This window comes from Periophthalmus magnuspinnatus, chromosome 16 (genome assembly GCF_009829125.3).
Source record: "Periophthalmus magnuspinnatus isolate fPerMag1 chromosome 16, fPerMag1.2.pri, whole genome shotgun sequence".
Lineage (NCBI taxonomy): Eukaryota > Metazoa > Chordata > Actinopteri > Gobiiformes > Gobiidae > Periophthalmus > Periophthalmus magnuspinnatus.
The window spans coordinates 16,299,776-16,318,890 of NC_047141.1; the positions used below are offsets into that span (position 1 = coordinate 16,299,776).

Here is a 19,115-nt window from a genome sequence, read left to right on the forward strand (position 1 = left end):
CTTCAGGCCTATGCTTTCGCATGTGTCTGGTGGACTGCCATAATTTGATATAATCCCAAATGATATTAAGATATTTATTTTTATCAATATCCCCCACCCCTACGTGCAAGGATTTCCATATACTGTTTATATAATGTGTCAATGCTGATTATAAATTGTAATGATAAATTCCTTCTTCCTTTGACACCAACATCGCAGGTCTTTTTCTTGTGCACTTTGTAGCATCAGTCTCACCTCTTCTGCTGTGAACTCTGCCTCACTCCTGTTGAACTGCTGTTTGTCATTATCACACGTTCTGATCTAATGAGCATATCTCCTGCAGCCTCATGGGAATAAAGCCGTTAGAAAGTCGACTCTCACGTTTTGCCTCAAGCACAAGTCTTCACCACCAGTTTCCATGTTTAACTCTGACCTTCTTGATGAAAACAGAACAAAGACAACAGTATTATTACCTGTCCGGATATGGTAAGACAGTCGGGCTTGAAACCATCCAGATTTAATTTCTTGTATAACTTTATAATATTGGTAATGAATATTGGTGTCGGATATGACTGTGTACCCTTCTTGAACAGAAGGTAGAAGAGTGTTCTTATTATTATTTTTTATTATTTTTACAGAAATGAAAAGTTAATTTGTGATCTTTACGTATATTGGTATATTGGCAATAGCAGTAGGCAAAATATTGGATCGGTATCTGCTCCCCAAAAAAAAAAATCCATATGGGCCCCTCTCTACCATTATTATAATTAATAATGATCAATACTCATTATACACTATCCATTTCCACTTTTAGAAGTTTAATGCAGTTGACAGAGAAGATTTCTAAAGGATCCAATCAGCTCTATTTATCCTGGACCCTTTCTGTTTATAGCATCGTCAAAGGGTTGATGTAATGGTAATGTTTGCCAAAGTATACTTAAGACCGTTTCTCTCCATGACACAACTTTAAACTGTCTAATCTGCCTTACTTTACAATGCACCATATAGGCTAACAACATGAGATTAATAATGTCTGTAGCTATAATCTAAGGCTTATAACTTCTCACCTAAACTGAACCAGATGCATTTCCCTCCATAGTGATTTTCACAAGGTCAAAAAAAAACCCCATCAACAACAACACTCTGCTCCTTGTGTGAATATTAATGTTTAATCAAAGTCTAATCATGGGAAAAAGCACCATTATGCATTTTAAATAGGCTGGTAACGTGCTAATTAGCAGGCATTGGGGGACACAAACAATGCGGTTGGCTGAATGCATGTTGGGATAAACATGATTCAGCGAGCTAAATTAAAAGACAAATTAACCAAGTTTAAAAGGATCGAAGGTCATGGATGAATGGAAAACAGAAGGCAAAGTAGTAGTTCTTGTTTACATACTTTACAAATATTTCATATTATTTTATATTTATTACTTATTACTGCTGCTCTAGTAACACATCTTTTCACTTTTTTAAACTTTTTTTTGTATGTTGGGCTGACTGATTGTGGAAAAATATATAAATACGATTTTTTTTTTTTTTTTCGTTCTGTTTAGAGTGCTCATTGCAAACAATTCTAGGACAAAGAGCATTAATATTTGAAAGAAGACTGAAATATGGACTGATTAACTAATACAAGAATCCCATTAATTTCAGAACATGTTGAAGGAGATCTAAACTACAGGTATGACAAGATTTTTCTATAAAAATAGAAGATTATGTGTTCTTAACAGAGAACATTCTTTTATCTAAATAATTGCAGCCTTTCAGTTGCTCATATAATTCAGCCCTAAAGTCTCTGATATCCTGTCCTTTGGCCTGCATTAACTGATGATTTTCTGCTCTTGGCGTAGCACTATACATGTTATGTTTGACTTTCTCAGTGACAAGTGCAGTGTGAGCTGAACCAGAAACAGTCACAAATAAATGTAAAAATATGATATTGATTGGTCTTTGAGAAATGTTTTCAAGGGCTGAGCCATGTGGTGTCTGGGAGTGATTTAAAGAGAAGATCCTCGGTGAAATTGAATCCACAGACTCTGCTAATAGCATTCAGATTAACTGAAATCATTATAACCTTGAGAATGTCCTGCAAACATACACTGCCAAAGCACTCATACTGATACCTGGTAAATAGGCCATTGAGTATATAGACCATAATCCTTTGCGCCTTTTTAAGAGGAGTGTATAATATAATAAGATATCATTGCATCTTTAATACTCTGTATGTCAGTAAAACTAGTTTTCTTTACGGCAATGATATCAATATCATCAGTAAAAATAAGGTACAGTCTCTTTACGTATATGAAAAACAGAACTAGTTCATTTTAAACAGTTTGCAGTGGTCCAGTAAATCACCTTATGCATTCTGAGCATACTCATTACAACAACTATCATGATAACGTGCACTTCATGACAATAACATTTATTATTGGATACAGACAACAAGCAGCAGATTTGTTTTGAAATCAAAACCTGCTTATACAGTATATCTGTGCTGGTGCAAGGCAATTTTGCTCCAATACATGGGAAAGAAACTGAGTACAGACCCTTTAACCACAGTGAAAATTGAGAAGTTACAGAGCACAAAATATTCCAAGTGTTTCCTAGGAGATGTTACTGCTTTGTCTGGAATGTTCCACTATAGCCTTAAACTTGTCTATCTCCATGGATGGAAGTTATAGTTCAGATCGTATTAGAAGTGAGTTAGATCTGAGAGTCAAACAAAGCTCGACCTTGACGCTGCTCCATGGACTGTGAATGACAACGTGCTGATTTAACTGTGAACATACGGGGATCATCTTCACACAGCTGGGATCCATATAACATGCATATAACACTGAAACATATGGACAGAATACATTCAACTCACACTATCCGTATCACTCGAAAGAGTCTAGGCCAGCTAATGACATGGCCTCTTTGGATCTAACCGCTATTACTTACGCTTGGATGTTTGAATAAAGTTCTTATTGATTTTAACGACTGTGGTTATTCCTGGCAGGCACTAAGTCAGCTTTGTTTAGTTTTTAATTAAGCGTAAGGCACATCTCCTAAAGTTTTAAAGATGTTTAATAGAATTTGCAACTGTAGAAAACTAAGACCTCAACCAAGGCGCTGGTTCAATGTTGCAGTGGTGGTTGGGGGGTAAACGCTTTAGTGTACAGTGTATTTATGTACACGGTGACAGAGTAGTTAGCCCTCTGACCTGTGGCATCAATCTTAATCTAAAGCCTATATTGTATTTTACTTATTCTCTCCATAAATGGACAGCCTTAAGTTTGGCAAGTTACCTTAAAACTTATAATATTTATTTTATAATTGAAACAGGAAAATGAACTGATCGGGTGTATAAAGAAACCACCAAGGAAAATACTGTGTAATATTATGCCACTTGAGATGAATCTTGCAGCTAAACATTTGAATTGTAAATCACATAATCTAATGTGTTGTAACTGCATTTTTCACTCCTCACTTTTCATCAATCAACTTTTAAATTCCATCAAATATACCCAAGTTCCTGTTAATGTACTATTTCATATTCAAATGATTGTCAGTAGTGGTGGATGAATGGTTAGAAAGACTCAAGAGGAGATGCGAAGTACTTCCCATATTGTGTAATATAGCTACCTATAGACTATATAGTATACTATATTTGAATCAGTGGCCTGTGTGAAGTATTTCTCAGGGACATGAAAATTAACCTCTCACTATCTACTACTTGTGCAGTGAATGCAAATATGCTAACTGGGATGTGTAGGCAGTAGGGCTGTAGTTGACTACAGAAATTCATGTTTGTATAAGACATGTTCTTTGCATCGCTTAATCGACTAAAAGAGTCATTCCATGGCATTGAAATTTCATACATACTATGAGCCGTCACTCACTCAAAGCCTTACACAGATGAACTAATAGGAAAAGTTGGTGATGGTGTTTGAGCAGAGAGCAGCAACCTTTGGTGGAATTTAACCTCATAGTGGCCAGGTATTTGTAAACGTGTTGAGACTTATAGACAAATCCAACTATGGAATCATCACTACCAAATAATGAGGTTGTAGAATTGCAGAGGAATCTATTATTGAGGTATCTTGTCTAGTATTTCAAAGCCCATCCTATAGCTGAAGTCTGTGCATTGATGTCTTGATGATGTCTTTTTAATTGAGAGGTCCACAGTCCTGTCAGCAAAAGCATGTGGTTTGGAACAGAGTTAAGACTTTGGAGGAGGAAATTGTTTTTGTGATGAATGGCACTGATTAAAGGTCTGTACTGTTAATGTTCAGTCAATACTGAAAGGCAATTTTATTTATTTTATTTTCCATTGAGCGTGCATCTTATTTCCAAAGGAGTCCTGAGTACACAGTTAAAACATACAATTAAAAAATGCATAGTAAAATGTACATTTAAATATTTACTGAACCTGAGCTCCAGAGGCTTCAGTTAAAACAATTACAATGGTCTGAAAAGATGACAGATATAGTGTGTTTAAATTTACTTTAGGAAATGACATGCTTTAGTTTTATTTGGTTTATGAGAGTGTCCCATAAATGAGGGGCATATAATCTAAAACCAGTTTTCCTTTACTCTGTATAGATTTGTGGTACTGCTAAGGTCAGTCTCCTCTGAGACCTGGTATGGGAATGAAGTGAATTGAATTAAATCAGAGGTGAGATAATGTGGAAGTTTTGCTAGGATAGCTTTGTAAATGAAAATGTGGGTGTATATAAGTCTGCAGGTCTGCAGTGAGGTCCAGCCAACCCTGCTGTACAGATCACAGTGGTGAGTATAGTAATTGTCAAAAGTAAGAAAACAAAGTGCGCTGTGATAAATAGTATCAAGATTTTTTAAGGTACTGTTTGCTGCGTGACCATAAATAATGTCACCATAATCAAGTGAATAAAGGACTGTACCTTTAATTTATGTTTTCCTATTTTTATATGAAAAACAGGCTTTATTCCTGTAAAGAAAGCCTATTTGAATTTAAAATTTTTGTGAAAGGTTGTCAGCAGCCTGCTATCCGACCAAATACCGAGGGATTTATAAGGAGGGACTTGTTCAATGAGGTCACCATTTAAAGTACAGATGGGATTGTAAGAACCCGTGACAATGAGATCTGAAGTGCATAGTTAAATATTAAATGCATTTTGTAATTTGGATAGTGCTTCCTGAGCAGTGGGTGCGATAGAATACAAATCGTGTCATCTGCATAAAAATGGGCAGTGCAATAGGAAGATGACAGGAAAATATTATTTATATACAAATTAAAAAAATAAGGCGCCAAGGATTGAACCTTGGGGAACACCCTTTTTTATTTTTGACCATGAAGATGCATCCATCTATTACTGATTGTCATCTATTTGGACAGTATGAGGTGAACCAATTTAGAGAAAGCTTTTATTATAAGTTTATTTAGGAGTATATTCAAGTCTACAGTATCAAAGGCCTTGGACAACGAAGAGCTCCACACAGTGTTGTTTCTTGTCCAAGGCATGAATTACATAATTGACCACTGCAGTGACGGCCGTGAGCGTGCTGTGGTCTGGTCTAAAACCTGATTGCTGTGGATCTAGAATTTTATTAATTTTGAGAAAGAAAAATAAATCAAAAATCAATATCGATTAATATGGACTATAAAGTATAGACTTGAATTTTCCATTAAGTATTGCTAAGATAACTATCAGCTATTGGATTTTGTAAGTCACTAGCCATTTGGAGGTCAAGTCTTTTCTTTCCGATTGCAACTCTGTTTATTTCTTGATTTGAAGCAGCAGGAGCAATGTCTGTTCTCCGGCTGGCTGATGTGAGCCATCTGTAGCATGCTCATCCTTTTTCTCCTCTGACAGGCCTGAACCACACTGGAGCTAACACGCATGAGAGGAGACAGGGGCAGGATTTATAAACTGTGACTCGGTAATCAATTTATTTCAGGTTTGGAGTGAAAATGAGGATGAAGTAGTGGCCTTATACTTTACATTTACATAAAAAATCCTGATCATTATCTGATTTCTGGGAAATAATTTTCCTTAAATATTGAAATGGAAATTTAATTTAATAGTTACTCTAAAAATTATTAAGTGTCACATATCATCAGGTGTTTTGATGATCTAATTTCTCTCGAGCATGTAAACAAACCAACAATCAGATCTAATTATTGGGTTATCTGATTATTCTAGTCTAAGATTTTTAATGACCATGTAAATGTACCCACTGTCAAAGTGTGGTACAATGAATAGTTTCAGTAATTAAGTAAGTAATTAAATTAAAATGTAATGATTACACCAGGCTGGTGGTGTTTGGCAGAAAGCATGAGGTGGCCAGTGGATGTGTCGCTGCGGTGGAGATGAGGCAAAGAGGGTGATGGCACTGAGCTGAAATGGCAGAGAGAAGAGAGAAAGCATTTATATGAATGGCTTGATTAAGAGCATAGACTGTATATATAATTGGACATAGCTAACCTGCTAGCCACCACATTACAAATAGGAAGTGATCATGGGTGCGCTTCCTGCTCCTTCGACTCTGGCTCCAATTCACTTTACATCGGTCGCCCCTCTTTCTGTAACTGTAACTGGTCTTAAAATGTTCTTATTGACTGGCTCTACATGATCCTGGTATTTTTATTTCGCTATTGTGTCCTGACTCAAGCTGTGGACATTAATAACAGACAAATCAGGTGTCTTCTTTCCCCGAGGTCGCTCCCACTAACATTAGCTATTGCTAAGCACCCACTTTGTGCTAAATCAGCTGTGTGGGTGGGAAGCCTTGCTCGGGATTGGCTCTTTGGTTGCTATGATATTTGCAGTTGCAATTCCAAATATGGAACTTGGCTACAAATTCGCCCCATAAGTTCTAGCCTTGATGAGCTATGGGTGACGTCACACTCACTTTGTCCACTTCTGTGGAACAGTCTACACTTCTGTGGCACAGTCTATGGTTAAGAGGGTAGTAGGATGTGATTGACTGACAGTAACAGTTATTAGGAGGAAGGCTTCAATTCAATCACTTACTACAGACAAATGCATGCTTTTTAATAAAAAATACTTAGCCTTTATTATTTTTTATAGAATATCTCTACTTCAAAATGCTATTATGAAAGGGAATTGTATATGCTCAAGAGATCTTTAACTATTCCATTTCATATTTATATGAGAGATATGATACACATGTTTGAACTTTTCAGGCTCAGACAAAGCCATTAAAACAAATTAGCGCAGAAGTCATTGTAATTCTAGGATGATATTGTAGTGATTTCGCAGTACACATAGAACCAAACCACTAGTCTTCTGCAAAATAATGTTTAGATGTAATCTTAGTGTGTTTGTACCATAACATTTCTCAAGGTTGACATTATCATATTGTCTGATGTGCACTTGAGGTTCAAAGGCATATAAAAAGAATGCATTTGTTCATTCACAGTGATGGTAGCAACTGATAATCCCAACAGCATGCTAATGTATCTCCACTGCCATCACAGTAAAACGTGCAAATTTATGTGAATTCCTGGTGAACGCACAATGTGTTGATGGTTAAAGTCATGACGAACAAATGCATCAACTGGCATGCAGTTATTATAAAGTGTTACCATGTGTTTCAATCTCTTTTACCTTAATTCTGTGTTCATATTGTGGATTATAGGTCTAGACTGTATCCTGCTATTGTTTGTCTGTGTCATGCTCTGCGTGTGTGATCGGCAAATGTAATCACAGTGTGAACTCAGAAGATGTTGTCACATGTTAAAGGGACAATGAAGCTACAATCTATGAAGTGTATATAAATAATTATAAATCAAATGGCTATGAATACAGTTTTAGGATTTATTTTTTTATTTTTATTTTTTTTTACCATATCCGCTAACCTCGTTAAGCATGTACCGCTAGTCCCTTTTTTGATCCATACATCTTTGGAAAACAGCTCTGCTTTGTAATGGAAGACACTATAAATGTTCTACACTGGCACAGTTAACACATTATCTCAACATGATCTGAAGTCCTGGTTTATCTCCGCATGTGTTTTGCATATCAAGCAGGAAGCAAGTTTCAAGTCTTGTCTGGACCCAGGAGAACTGATGTAAATGTCAGCTGTAAATATCCCACAAAGTCTTGCGGTCAACGTGTGATCAGGTAATGAGAAAACACATGGAAGTGCACGGCCCGGTTTGGCTCCTGGGAACCGCTCAGTATTTAGGCCTGTATGAGATCAGGGAGCAGTAGGTTAAGCCACTGTTAGTCAGCCCGGGTTAGCACAAATCTACCCTGATGAGATGAGCTGCAGAATAACTCAACCAGCTATCACTAATCTCCCTCTCTCCATCTTTCTCTCTCTCACTCTTTCTCCCTCCTCCTCACTGTTTCTCTCTGTTTCTCCCTCCCTCTCTCTCTCTCTCTCTCTCTCTCTCTCTCTCTCTCTCTCTCTGTCTTTTCCTCTTTCTCCTTTGCATCTTTCTTCCGCTCTCTGTTTCTCTTTCTGTGTCTGTCTCTCTTTCTTCACAACATTTGGCAAAATGTTTGGATGGACACAATACTGTTTAAAATCTGTTTTTCTCTCCCAGTCTGTCTCCCTCTTTCTCTCCCCCTCTCTCTCGCTCCAGTGCTAAACACTGTTGTCTAGAAGCTCATACATATAGCAGGTGTGACGTCAGTGGTTTTGTTCTTGTCTGTGCCACTAGAGACAGGTAATTAAAATGTGGTTCAACACTTCAAGCCCGAGGGCCAGGGGGAGGGAAGTCGACATCCTCGGTCAACTTCCTGCTGAATTATCTGATTAACAGAATAATTAACAGATTTACCATTAAATGAAATTAGTGTAAGAATATTAAGGGTTATTCTTCATTATTTGTATATTTGGGATGCACAATTAATTGAAAATATAGACATTGAGATAGCAAACAAATTCGGAATTCTATCAACGGATATATATGGACCTGCTAACCTCCGCTTTTTGAACAAGAAGTGATCATGGGCATGCTTCTGGCTCCCATTCTTTTTACATTGAAATATTGTCACCTCTCTCTGTAACTGCTGCGGTGAGCCTTGTCATTTTGGTCTTAAAATCATTGTATTAACACACTCTACATGGTCCTGGTGTTTTTATTTCGCCGTTTTGTCCATAAATCAAGATATGAACATTAATAATAGACCAATCAGATGCCCCCTTTCCCCGAGGTTGCTCCCACTAGCGTTAGCAACAGGTTTGTTTGACACTGTTACTAAGCGCCTGTTCCATGCTATAAACCAGCGGTGGGAAGGGGCGTTACCTTACAGCCTTGCTCCAGATTAGCTCTTTGTTTGTTGTGATACTAACGGTCGAAACACAGCTCCAAATTCGCTCCATAACTTCTAGCCTCGACGAGCTTCATTTGACTGGAGCCAAACGCTATGGGTGACATCACACTTAGTCCACTTCCTTATGCAACCTATGGGATCCTACAAGCCTGAAAAAGCTAATTAAATACGCCAATTAAAATCTTTAACCTTTAACACTGCAAACTGCCCAGTATTTAGCTAATGACAGTGTATTAGATCATTACACATTACGTCTTTATATCCAAGTGTAAATTAACTCTCGCTAATTAAGCCAAATAGTCCCCTCTTTCCTTTTCAAACACCTTCGTTTTTAATATGTCCTCACCTCGACCCTGTAACCATTTTCTCGTCCTCACGGCTACCCACAGTTCTCTACTTGAGCCTAATATTTGCAGAGTCGGCAATAAGAAACGCCGCTGGAATACTCTATATAGTGGAGTGTGACATTAACTGAACTGAAGAGGTTCTTTTATTATTCACCTCACCGCTTCCCATCTGAAAACGCAACCCCATAATATCCTTATGTTTTTGCGCACGTTTTTTATATGCCCCTTTTCTTCCGGCCTACTCTCCATCCCCTCCACATTTAAAAAAAGGGATATGAATAATTGAAGTTGATATGAATTATACATGCAACATCTCTATTTAGTCTATCAATAGGATAACCCTTGGCAGCGGTATTGTCTTGGTGCGATGGATCGAAGTGCAGGATACACCTGCCAAATGTGGAATGGCAGAAAGAATATAAATATAATGGGAATGAATGGGGTTGATGAGCATGTGAGCTTTGAACCACCTTAAAAATCAACCTATAAATCAGCCAGAGGGCAGTTTTATAGGGAGTGAAAAATAGTTTTACACCAATGAAGATTTATAGGCGTGAAGGAGTTTGAGTTAAGTTATTCAGTTTATTTTAATATGACAAGGTGGGCGGCCATAGAAATAGGATTAGTGTGGAGTTAGCAGTTTGAGTTGCTATTACTTTGTGCTTTCGTGTGCTATTCCTTAAGAGTTTTCTATTTTGCAGAGTGAGTCCAGTGACAGATCAATCAGGTTTAATACTTGGAGACATATGCAAATAGACGACTGATTATTATAGTTTGCCATTCACCTATTAAGTTGATTTTGCATAAGTCATAGTGTAAATGACAACAGGTTGTCAACATTTTATCAAGTCAAATATGCATTAAAAATACATTCTTAGATCTATTAAGCAGTTTGAAAATTTTTATCCACAACTGCAAATATATGTCTGTTGTGTGTCTCATCTGTAATGAAAGCTATTTCAGTAAGTGCAAATTTTTCCACACTTGTTCTATTTTTGATGTTTTTTTGTTTTTTTTTTGTGATGATGACAAAATCTTATATAAAATGAAAAAGACAATTTATAATGTCAGAATGATTACTTTTTACAATTGCCTAATGCTGGAGCCTTGGAAGAAGAGTGTTCACAAAATATCTGTTGAGGCATGTCTTTGAGGCATGTGATCTTTTAGTCTTGATTATTCTACGTCAATACTTAATTTCAAAATTTCAATCTTTTAATCATGTAGCATACTTGACTCCTATTGTCCTCCTTTCTTAGATGAGTGTGGAAATTTCACTCCAACTGCCTTAAAGAAATCCAGGAAAACCAGAGGTGCTCATTTCAATCTTGCGCTGATCACATTATAGTAGGCTAACTATAATAGGCTAACTTCCTCCTCTGTTCTGAGAAACCCTTCATCCTCTTCATTTCCTGGTACCCCCAGTTATGATCTATAGTCCTATCTGTAATGTGTTTAAAATGCTTGTGTGCGTGTTTCCATAGATGTTTATGCGACCGGGGGCTGCAGCTTTGGCGTGGGCCGGTGATCAACGGACTGATCAATAATATGACGATTCATAAATCCTGTATAATGTCTCCCTGCGCAATATGTGCTGAAGCGGAGCCGGAGTGGAGCAGTGCATATAATGAAGGTGGTGCCCTTGAATGCTCTCCAAATGGTAGATTAGAGCGCAGCAGTGATGGGAAGGGATTTTGTGTTAACTTGGTAGCTGAACTTAAAGCTGCCTGCCTGGAGAACTGTTAGTCAGCACAAAAATAAGTGAAAACACAATTGATTTGTGCGATGAACAGCGGTCCCTCGTAGTTAAAGCTGCAAGCTGGAGTGAAAAGTCCAGAGTGGAAGTAAAATCAATTCGTGTTTGGCTTTGGTTTTATACAAGATGTCAGCCCTGTTCTAGAGATGGAGAGTTTGGCAGGACAAATGGTACCACCGATTGTAAAGAGCAGGTGAGAGTCAAGGGAGCGTTTAAGGACAATGAAGAAAATCTAGTAGAAAAGAAGTAGGAATGAAAGGAAGGCTCGAAAGAGAGAATACATGCGCACAAAATTGAAATGAGTAAAATTTTAAAGCTTAGCTCGATTGGGCCTGGTTAGTACTGGCTCATTTGTAGGAGCACTGTCCCACTCAGACCAGCGCACACTACCATTGTGCCCTTAGACCAAGACACCTTTATCCACCTCACCTCCAGTGTGTACACATACACTAGTGTATGAATGATAGTGTTTACAGCCTGCATATCATGTAGGCCTAAGTTCATTAATATGCACTAGTCAGACCAAACAATGATACAAACCGGTGAATAATATTTTTTTCTTTGATGTGATTTTGCTGTTAAGGTTTTGTAAACCGTTTCTTACCCCAGAGCATGTTCCCCATTAAAAATAGTTATTGTAATGTTATGTGCTGACACTAGCCTTTGTAGTTAAACTTAATAGGTTTTTATATCTTATTATCCATGCCAGTCTGTTGGTTTTGTCCTCTCATATCTGCAAAACAAGGCACTATATTTTCCATTATAACCTATGGCCTGGCGTATGTCCCATTTCAGTACAATCTGTTTTCTATGCACATTCACATTTGAAAACATTCTCAAAAATATTAGCATTTGATTAAAATATAAAATACAAATTGTATACTTTGCACAGGCAGTTGTTTCTAAAGTTTCCCAAACATGCTTCGAATGTAAAACTGAAACTTATTTTATGATCTGTCCCCAAAGGACCTTTCTCACCCCAGCCTGAGCGGTGCATACAATAGACCGTTCTGCTTTTGTGACACCATGATATAAGAAGTGAAAGTCTGATTGCCATTACCCAGAGTCCTTTGTGCCTGATAACAACGCATTTCCCAGAATAACCCCAAACACTGCACTGCAAATAAGTTATGCTAAATGCCTATATTTGTATCATATTTGTCCACAATTGTCCACTGCAGTGTGTACCTAATGAGGTGTGACGCTAGTTTATAACGAGCTCTGTAAACACAAGTCCAGTACACTGATGGAACAATTGTTTTGCTACCATTATTATCTTTGACATATCGTTTTAAATGTATATTATTATGTATGCTCATTTTTGCACTTAGTTCATAATTGAGTTTCAGATTCTTTCTATTTCATATTCTGGGCTATTGCGAAACAGGGCAAAATATAACTCAACCAAAGAGCTTTTTGTTAATCTGTCTGAGAGAGGTCTTTTTAGGTCAACAAATGACACATTTATGTGTGAGTTTGAATATCCCAATATTGCTTGTTTGAATTCTAGGAACGTGTTTATATGTACTGTGAGATGGGGCCAGTTTCTTGTGCTCTCTGTGTAATTTCATCCATTTTGCTGTAACTGAATTCAATTTGACTTATCACCTTGCAATCTTCCCTATTCTATTACAAACTATATCCTTGTATAAAGCGAGATTACAGATCCAAAGTTCTGACAGCGCTAAACTACAGCTATAAAAGCGTTTTGGAGTGGATTTTCTGGAGTGAAGTGTTGAAAATCATTACTGTCCTTGTTATTCTTGGCACAGACCTTATGTGCTGGTGTCTCTTAAGGACACCATTTGAATTTGCTGACATTTTTTCATCTGCGGTGATATTTCCAAACTGTCTGATCACGTGACCCTGCTGTCTGGGGTCAGGACAACGGTGATGTGAGGGCAAACAACTGAGGCTCGTAATGGAAAGGGGCTGGGGGGATCTTTAAATACTATCGATCAATACTGTTAACATTTAAATATGCAGCATGTGATTGATTCTTTTATGGATTGTGGAAAGTGAGAAGAGCGGGATACATAATTTATGAGGAAATGGGGATTAGTTGCAAAATTAACCAAATGCTTCATTCAGATTGTCTTTCCTTAAAGAAGACATGCATGCATAGATCATGAGTTTACAGTTTGGTTATTTCACGGCCTTATTGATCTAAAGCAGCTTCATAATAGAAATGGCCCCATGGCTGTTCAAAACTCTCCAAAAATATTCCATTTATGTGTTTTTATTGTTGAAAATGGTTGCGTATCATTTATAAACCCTTCCCAATTTATAAACCCTACCCTACTTTGGCATGCACTCATGGCACAGAAAGCAAAGTTTTGTTCTATCACCTCACAACATGAAGATCCCATTGTTTTCTGATGATAAATCAAGCTCTCGCTATTAAACAATAGTACACATTAGCAGTTTATGATAAAGTTTAGCATAAGCTAGTTCTCAACTAGAATGGCCACGTTTGTTTTCTGATGAATTGTGTAAAAAAAGCAGTTAGCAGAAAAAACACATAATGGTTCAGCTGATAAATACTGTTCGTGGTATTTTACAAGAAGTTTTTTTTTACAATGCATGGTTCTAGTTCTGCTCTATAGCGTCTTTTCTCACTATTCGAATTACCAGTACTTTCATTCTCATCTGCTGTCCGCTTTACACCCCCCCAAAAAAACGGAAATATCACTCATACTCACACACACATATGTCACACAACACAAACTTGTCACATACAATTGTTAAAAGCTGTTACATCTGCAAACCATGTTATGTCTTGGTATATGTTGGCATGTCTTATTGCCCATTGTCACTGTATATGATATTTTATGTTTGTCTGTCAAAAAGAAAGCAAGAAAAAATAAAAAAATTAACATGCACTGTTCCGTGGGCTTTACTTTCACTTTCTGTTTCTTATTCATCAACACATACAAGCTTATTCAAGTCATATCTAAAAGACAAAACTGGGAATATCTATTTTTACCGCATATTTTTCACTTATCTGATAAAGTTGTGTAGCTCAAGAACTGATTTCAATGCACACATTACAATGCAAATACAGTGTTTACCTCTTATCCTTATTGTTTGCATTAGGATATGCATCGGTTAGTTCTAGTACTTTCTGTAGAGTGAAGGCAAATACAAATGGTTCAGAGCAGTAGGAGCAGTAGAAGAGACTTTTGCATATTAGGATTCCTGGAGAGAGCTTCCTGTCATGTTCTGTGGATGAGTCATAGCAGCCAAGCACGGGATTCACTCTCACAGTCAACACCAACTACAAGAAACCAGATTTCAATCCACACTTTTAAACATCCCATGCACTGTACTAAAAAATGTGATTGATTGCATTTAGGATGATGATTTTGTCAATTAAATCCACAAAATGTATCTTGATTTTTTTTTTTTTTTTTTCAAAGTTGAATAAATTGGTATCATATTTGAGCAATTCTCAGTAATTGTTTAAAGTTTTGTAGCTCATAACAACAAATACAGTACAACAAAACACGCCGACTATAATCTAGTCAAAGGTAGTGCTCAGGTGGCAGAGTAATTCTCCTGCTATCTTTGGTAAGGTTGGTAGTTCAGTGTATGTTTTTGTTGTTGTTGTTGTTGTATCTTTTGGCAAGACTTAACCCACCTTGCCTCTGTGAGTTGGTCAAATTGATTGGTTGTTAGCAGGATTGTGACTGTAATTGCAGAATTGAAGACCGAGTGATTTAAATCTGCATTACGTAACTTAAATATATTTTATAGCTAGTGCATCCATCATTTCAGGCAAAAAATGGCACTTCTTATAGAGACAAGCCAGTAGAATACCCTCCCCCAGACAAGATACACATTGCCCCTTTAAAAAACTAAATGCATTTGAAATAATATATACATTTGGGTGATCTGAAGTATACTATTTACTGACATAAAATCACAGTTTTAGCATTTAACAACTGCCACGACTGCCCAAACCAGAACCACATTTCCTGCCTGTCTTTTAAATAGGTCACATGTTTTCTAATGGCTTCATCGGTATCTCCACGGTGACAGCTTTTGCATTAGGGAGGCCTCTCATCGACAGGTTTAGCCCCTGTGCGTCACCTGGATGTGTTCAGTACGGAGCGATGCATCATGGGAGGGCGCGGTTACCATGACGAAGGGGACAGTGATGTCAATGGAAGCAGCAGGGGTTGCACACAGGTCACAGGGATGATGATTAGATTAGCCTTATGTCAGAACATGGACATAGAATTTTCTGCTAACTTAGGGCTGGTTTCTATTTGCCTTGTAACAGATGTGTAAAGCATGCATGTCTGTGCACTTTCAGAGTAGAATATAAAATACATACTTTGCTTATTCTAGCTTTTTCCTGTTTTTCCTCATAGCTTCTTGTGATTTTCCTACTGATTTGGTATAGATTCCTTGTTGTTTGAATAAGATAAGATGAGATTCTTGCAATTATACAACAGTGAACATTACATCCTCTAACAAAAAACAAACTAGTAATCTGTTGATAATTATGTGCTCTACATCCCATTTCTTTGTACCAGTTTAATACCAGTTTGTTTACACTACATTACTCTACATTACCTATGCAGTGTTTATCATTATCCCCCAAATAGTTTTTAGAGACTATTAAATCAATATTACATAATTTATTTTAGAGTGATAATTAACCATATCTAAAACACATATCATAGTTTTTTTTGGGTACCCCATTTTGCAACCAACATTTATTCCATACTACAAATACCATTACTTTTTTCCCGACACCACTTATGGGACCCAGCCCAAACTACATCATCAGTATAACCCCTGCATAGTACACAGTGGTAAACTTGAGCTGCTTGGTAAAACAAATTTTTCGCCAAGTTGGTGACAGGGAAATAGCATTTCTGTGCTGTGCCAGTCCCACACTGCCATATAATATCACTGCCATATAATACTCCCTACAACAGAAGCATAGCCAGACCAGTTTGGACTAGAATATACAATACTATCACAATGTGGTTATTTTTTATTGTAGAGACAGTTGAATTTCATCCATCTGCAAACCATATAATTGAATTAATACATTTTTCTGGGTGCCCTTTGTATATTCTGTACAGAAGTAGTCCAGATGAATCTTGGTTTTACTTTTCCAGATTTGGAGAAGTGATACATTGGTAAGCAGGTAGCAGTGAGTGCAGGTGCAGTGGTGGCAAAGTTTCAGTGTGAGGTAATATTAGTCTTCCTGAAAAAAATATTGTAGGAGATGTTGTTGGTGGGAAAAAGTGCCGCGGGGGACACTTTGTTTTGTGTGTATCCTGGCCAGTTGTGTTCTGCCTGAGCTGAAAATGCTCAGACAAATTCCCTTGGTAGAAATACATCGAATAGCTATTGTGGCCATGTTTCTCTCTGTAATATTTTTTTTTCTGTCTTTATAATATATGGTTTAATCTGTTTTGAACTTGGGATCGTACTAATTTACTAGATTAATATAAAACAATATTACTGTCAATTTTCCAATCTTCTATATCTAGACTTGCCTGAAGATTTCCCAACAGAATATTTTGGCAGGCCGACGAGGGTCACATGCAGGGATCCGTGGTATTTTATGAGATAATAATGTAAGCCACATTTTTGTCATAGATTCAGTTTGGGAAAATGAGAACTGTTTCTTTATTTAACCCTCACAATAATTCCTCTGGTGAGACGGGATCTGCCATCTGCTTTGTCTCCATTGAGATGTTATTTCTTTGACTTGAATGTTCCACAGTATGGCATTAAACATATTTATCTATTCTAGCATTTTTGTCATTACAGTTTTTATTGCTAAAAAATCCTTGAAAAATTTGCATTCTAACTGTAAGCATGGTCACCTCTTCACAGATCTATGTCATACTGTGGAACATTGTAGGCAAAGCAATAACGTCTTTTGATACTCAGGAACTTCCCAATACACAAAAATGCAGGGTGCAATTGGCCAAAAATGACAGGAGCAATTATGTACTCAAGCTAATGACATGCAAATAGATCTATGGTATCCTTCTTTCCCTTCATCTGGATGACTGACTTTATCTTCCCCCTACCAAATACGGACATATTTTTCACTGCACATTGGAATCAAAGCACTATACCTGCTGCGATTATCTCCCCCAGGTCTGACTGATCTTACTATTTTCTTGCCTCACAGTGCTACAGTTACAACACATTTCACTATGATAAGCCCTATACTGAACGGTGGTATGCGTTGAATCGATGCTTAGCAATTTAAAGGCTTTTGATATTCTGAAAATATATATTAAAAAAGCACTGTGGTGCAGAATCAGGGATGGGTAGAGTAGTAGGTTTAAGTAAGACTAAAGTTACCTCAAAATCATATGCTACTCAAGAAGTGCTAGAAGTAGCTTTCCAGAAAATTACTCAAGTAAGAGTAAAAAATTAAGAGAACCCTGTCTGAATGCACAAATGTTCAAATCATTTAATTTTGTCCAGATTAAACTTTTGTCTCTTGTAGAGCTAACCATTGTGGTACGAGTAACCAAACCATTACTAAAGTGAGGGCCACCACACGCAGGATAATTTGCCCGAATTAAGTCTAATTTGCTTCTCCGCGTATTCGGGGAAGCGTGACCTGACTTTGGATCTTTGTTTGCGATCTTTAATCCGATGTCTGAGCTGTCCTGTCATATTGTAACCCCAAAACATCACCACGGCAACAGCCAATAAAACGTGGGGCAGACAGAGTGGCGGACACAGAGGAGCAAGATAGAAATAGTCAAAATAATTAGGCGACTTTATTACTCATCTCTCGTAAATTTGTAAAGTTAAACTGCAGCATTCTCATCCATATTATCTATTAGAGTCCTCCACAAATAATAACACCCAGTCCACCAAACAGCATTGTTTATCCACTTTGAGGTGTTCTAAAAAGGTGGGAGAGATTCTTGCATAAATCCTCCTCATCAATGTAGCGTGGAACAGAGTGAAAGTACTGCTATAATAAACACGATTCTTCTTCCTGTGTAGTCTATCATCAGCCTTCTGTGCATTAGAAGCATTCATCTGAACTATTGCACCACATTTCTCAAATAATAATAACAACACAGTTTTGACTTGTATCCAATTTCAAGTGCTGTGCTCTGCTTTTTGGAACATTTTTGAGTCTCAAAGCCATCGTATTACTGTAGACAGGACACAGCGGACGTGAGGTGCACTACATTTTTCAAGGCTCACAACTTTTCGCTTGTGGTGTGTGGCCTGTCCGCTGTAGTCATTGCGCTTGGAGGATGATAAGATTCTGTTTGTGGTGTGCGCTGTTTGTCGCACATTTAAATCTTTAAAAACTGTAAAATCCTGTAGAGTGTGGTGGGCTTTGAGAGTATTGTCACTGCCACTGTCATATATATTACTCAGGTGGGAGTACACCTCTGTGTATAATGTTGTTGTTGTATAGTTAGATAATGATGGTGATTGCCTGGTTCCTATGGCAGTGTGGAGAACCATCTTTGAAGCAGCTTTGTGATAGTTGCTTTGCTCTGTGTGTGAATCTACTGTGTGTGTGGGTGGTGCTTCCTGCTCAGATTGAGTTGTGTTTCAGATCTGGTTGAAACAAATGGCCCTCGGTAAACAACAAGCGTCTGATGACAGTGTGCAGTTATGCCTGGTTTTGCCTCATTTGTTTTACTATTGTTGCTTACTTCCATTTGAAATCTTGTTGACACTTTGATACATGTGAACTTATGTGTGAATTTGTGGTATTATTGACTAAATTACTCTAAAATA

At 37.4% G+C, this 19,115-nt stretch overlaps 1 protein-coding gene across 2 annotated transcripts in view; it reads left to right on the forward strand.

The window, feature by feature from the left end:
• Nucleotides 1-19,115, forward strand: part of znrf2b (zinc and ring finger 2b) — a 46,620-nt gene that overhangs the window by 12,513 nt on the left and 14,992 nt on the right. The window lies entirely within an intron of this gene.